The sequence below is a fragment of the Saimiri boliviensis genome, chromosome 4, assembly GCF_048565385.1.
Source record: "Saimiri boliviensis isolate mSaiBol1 chromosome 4, mSaiBol1.pri, whole genome shotgun sequence".
Taxonomy (NCBI): domain Eukaryota; kingdom Metazoa; phylum Chordata; class Mammalia; order Primates; family Cebidae; genus Saimiri; species Saimiri boliviensis.
In genome coordinates, this window is record NC_133452.1 from 70,701,823 (window position 1) to 70,706,971 (window position 5,149).

Sequence of the window (5,149 nt, forward strand, 5' to 3'; positions counted from 1 at the left end):
TCCAAATCCCATTGTGCCAAACTCCATCTGAATCACCTTCACGTCCCTTTTCTGCCTTCCCGTCAATACCTCTAGATGCTGGTGTTTCCTGGTTTTTCACTTTAGCATTCTTCCTTTTGAATCATTCCAATCTGTTTGCTGATGACCGACTTTATCTTTAGCCAAGATTTTTGTTTGGAATTCCAGATCCATATGTTTAGCAGGCTGCTGGCATCATCACTGAGATATATCACAGGCATTTCCAACTCAACTTGTTCAAACTATCTCTCCTCCTTGCTCCCATAACCCCTGTCTCCTACCCTGTCATTTATTTTCTTTTTAGTTAATGATTCTGTTCTCCAGTTGGTTATCCAAGAAAGAAATAAGTAAATTATCTTGCTTCCCGTCTTTCCTTCACTCTTCCTAATGGTTCCACTCAATCAAATGGTTATTAATTTCTGCGAGTGCACCTTGTGAATTTTGCTCTGTTTTGTTAATCCACTTTCCTGGTGACATCTTCCACATCCCCTTTTTTTCTGTTGTGGACTTTTGCTGTACCTTTCCTCTGCCCTCTTCACCTTCAGTCTCTACACTGTTGCCACTTTCTGAAATTCATACTGGATCATGTTACTTTCCCCTTTAGAATTCTACAGCAGCTTCCCAGGATTGTTGTTCAAATAGCATTTGAGGTCCTCTGTGACCTAGCCTCTATTTAGCTCTGTAGTTTCACCTTCTAATGTGCTCTGTACCCAATTCAGCTTCCAATCAAAGTAAAACATTTACAGTTGATTTAGTTTCCTTTCCTTCTTTCCTTTTCTCTTTTTTCCCCCAGGTGATTTTTACTTAGCCTTATCCTTTTAAATACTATCTCTACACTGATGATTCTCAAAATTACACCTCTTGTCTCAGACTTCAAGTCATATATTTATCTAGTAGATGTTTAATACACATCTCAAACTTACCATGTTCTAAAACACACTCCTAATCATCTCCAAAAAGTCTGTTCTTGCAGCCTTCCTCTTATCAAGATAGAGCAACTTCCTATTTCTGGTTGGACAAGGCAAAAGCTTGGAGTCATTTTTGATGTTTCTCTCTCTCATATCCCATGTTAAAGTTAATAAGTAAATTCTGCCAACTCTCTCTTCAAAATATGTCTACAATCAAATTTACAAAAATGATTCAAGTCACTATTATCTTTTGTGGGTTGGTTATGGCCCCCTAGCTGGTCTTCCTGCATATGTTCTTGTTCTTTTTCAGTCTATTCTTATCAAAACAGTCACTGTGATCCTATTTGAATGTATGCTAAATCATTTCACTCTTCTGCTTAGGACCCTCCAATGACTTCCCATTTCACTCTGTAAAAGGCAGAACCATTTTCAATTGCTTTTCTTTTTCCATAAAATGTTCGTTTTTTTTTTTTAGTCTCTGCATTAATTAGAATCCTCCACTTCTTTCTGGCTTCTAAATTTTTCAAAATCCAACTAATTTATCAATTAATGGTACAATATTTTTGCTGTACATTGTTATATAAAATGGATCTTGTTATTTAACCTTCAAATTGCTTTTCTGTAGCCAAACTGTACAACATGAGCAGTAAGTTAGTATACCTTACATTTCTTTTTATCTTTCACATCCTGTCCCATAGTATAAAATCCAGCAGTGTTTATTCAAGTTATTGCTTATACTAACATTACAAAATAAGTGGTGGTAAGCCACAGGATTTTAAATGTATATATTTCTTGGCAGAAGCATTAATTTTGGTGGTTCGGTAGTCCTAGACCTTATTCATCTATGAAGAAGAAATAGCTTCATGTGCATGTTATTAACAATAACCAAAAGCTGAACTCAAGGAACCAAGGGTTAAATCTACCTCTTCTGTCAAGTGATGTCAGAACCCCTGAAAATATTTCTAACTGTGGCCATATGAATTACATATCTCCTTGAGATTAGATGGATACACTATTCCAATAGACCAGCCCTTGGAGAGTTTACTTTTGGTTCTTAACCTTATTGATATCATAGACTGCTGGAAGATTTGGTGAGAGGTGTGGCCCTTTTCCTCCCCAAATGCCTATACATATAGCCACTTAATATTTCTAAACTCAAGTTAGCAAAATACCAACCATGGATTTTCTGGGATACCATATATTTCAGGTTAAAGACCACAGAGCTCATAGACCAAAATACATTTTTACTGTTACTAACATAAATAATTGCATGATTTTAGTTAAAGCATATGCATAAATAATTGCATGATTTTAGTTAAAGCATGTGCTATGTTTGTTTGTGTCTCAATGTTTGTCATTTACAAAAAGAGGAAAAGTTCCTAGTGCCAGGTTTAGCACACAGAGGTTGGGCTGCCTAAATCCCCCTTGAGCACTATGCAAAGTGAAAGTATAATTTCATCCAAGAGGAGAGCTCAGTTAACAGCAAAGAAACATGGGGCTTTATACAGTAGCAGCTAACCTTATTCAATGGTCATGGTAAATTGAAACCAGTTCACCTAGGTGCAATGGAATATTGCTGAAAGATAGAATTAGTTTATGTGGATAAATGTTTTATTTGAAAGTAAATAACTTTAGATTTTGGAGCCAGCAGGTCCCTGCTCTACTTTTCTTAATCTGCAAAACAGCTCTTAGCATCAATCTTTCTTTAACCTATGATTAATTAAGCAATCATCTCTTTTAAAGATTTATTTCTTTTTTTGTAAAAACGGATGGCATGTTTTTAATGAAATTGTAAAATTTAATCAATGCCCTCCAATTCCACCCCCACACAAAAGAATACAACACTGTGTGCAGAGCAAAGATTTTTTTAATCAATCCAAGTTTTATTTTTTACATATCCATTTCTTCCCAACAGCAAAAACAAATAAAATAAAATAAGTTAAAAATGATTTTAAGGCAGCAAAAAGGAGCAACGTTTTAAAAACAGTTCTCCTAGATACTGTGGCATTCTAGAAGGCTCAGGGAATGACAGGACTCTAGGTAGGGCTGCCAGATGAGCTTTATAGCTCCCTCGCTAAAGGATGTTTCTCATTTTCTTGTATTGCTTTGCCAAAAGCTAACCCACATGGCACATGCTCATTACACCAAACACATACCCAGGCTGGTTCAAAAGTGTCTAGATTTTTGTGTTGCCTGTGCTACTTACGAATCTTGTGAATGCAAATTCATTACATTGTATTCACATCTCACCTTCATTTTCTTCCTCTTCCTCCATTACTGAAACACCAGGGGTTCAGGCTAGGCCCTGCTGCTTGCCGAACAGAAAGCCAATCACTGAGACAATGAACATTGCCAAGGAAAAAGGCCTTAATTGGTTGCTGCAGCTGAGGAGACGACAGATCAGTCTCAAATCCATCTCCCTGACCAACTAAAATTAGTGGTTTATATAGCAGGGAAAAGATGTAACCATGTGTAGGAAAATGGGAATTAGGGAGGGGTAAGGAAGAGGAGTTTGTCAACAGGAAGCAAGTGGTTAGTTAGGTAACCATAATGGATGAGGCGGTCTGATGTCTCACTGGTCAAATGCAGTGATCTGATATTTGATATCAGATATTTGATATTGCAGTGAGTTTCAGATATTTGATACTATCTGGGAGCCTTGACCATTGCTTTCCTGAGTAAGAAACTCAGATAAGAAAAATGTAGCTTCCTACACTTGATCTTAGCCAAAAGGCCGAGAAGCAATCCTCATTTTAAGACTAGGAGGATCAGTTTCTATGTTTATTCAAAGAAACCATAAACATTGGCTCTATAGGAAAGTTGGGTCAGTTTCACCATCTCCTCATTATCTCCAACTGTCATTTACAGAGCACCTAAGATAAACCAGGCACTAAACTATTTTTCTTTTCTTTTTTCCCCCAAGATTTATTGACATTATAATTATAAAATAAAAACCGCATCTATTCAAGGTATAGAAAACAATATGATATCTATAATAAGCTGTCAAACTGTTATCACAACCAAGCTAATTAACACATCCATCACCTCACATAGTTACCATCTTTTGTGTGTATGTAGCAAGAACACTTAAGATCTACTCTCTTAGCAAATTTCAGGTATTCAATACAGTATTGTTAAATATAGTCACTATGCAGTATGTTACATCTCAGAACTTAATCATTTTATAACTGAAAATTTGTACCCTTTGACAAAATCTCTCCATCTTCCCCAAGCAACAATCATTTCACTCTCTTCTATGGGTTAGATTCCACATGTAAGTGAAATCATGCAATGTTTGTCTTTCAGTATCTGGCTTATTTCACATACCCTAACATCTTCCAGGTTCATTTCATCAATGTTTTTGCAAATGACAGGATTTCCTTTTTTTTTTTTTCATTAGAATTACATTCTATTGTTGCCGGGCGTGGTGGCTCAAGCCTGTAATCCCAGCACTTTGGGAGGCCGAGGCAGGTGGATCACGAGGTCAAGAGATCAAGACCATCCTGGTCAACATGGTGAAACCCCGTCTCTACTAAAAATACAAAAAGTTAGCTGGGCATGGTGGTGCGTGACTGTAATCCCAGCTACTCAGGAGGCTGAGGCAGGAGAATTGCCTGAACCCAGGAGGCAGAGGTTGCGGTGAGCTGAGATTGTGCCATTGCACTCCAGCCTGGGTAACAAGGGTGAAACTCCGTCTCAAAAAAAAAAAAAAAAGAATTATATTCTATTGTGTATGTATATATAGCATATATTTCATATATAACTTTATACATACATCATGTAAAATTCATATTTTATGTAAAATACATATTTTATATTTTATATTTCTTTATTCATTTATTCATTGATGAACACTTAGGTTATTGTGAGTAATGCTGTAATAAGCATGGGAGTGCATACATCTCTTGGATATACTGACTCCATTTCCTTTGGATTTATACCCAGAATTGGGATTGCTTTGTATGGTGTTTCTATTTTTAATTATTTCAGGGACCTCCATAATGTTTTCCATAATGGCTGTATCAATTTACTTTGCCATCAGCCATGCACAGGGTTCACTTTTCTGCACACCCTCATCAAGACTTATCTCCTATCTTTTTAATAATAGCCATCATAACAGGTATGAGGTGATATATCTCATTGTGGTTTTGATTTGCATTTCCCTGATGATTAGTAATGTTAAGCACCTTTTCATATACTTGTTTGTCATTTTTATGTCTTTT

General features: G+C 36.4%; 1 pseudogene; it reads right to left on the reverse strand.

Moving 5' to 3' along the window:
• Positions 1–3,522: 3,522 nt before the first annotated feature.
• Positions 3,523–3,672, reverse strand: LOC120363536 (U2 spliceosomal RNA; annotated as a pseudogene).
• Between the last annotated feature and the right edge of the window lie 1,477 nt (positions 3,673–5,149).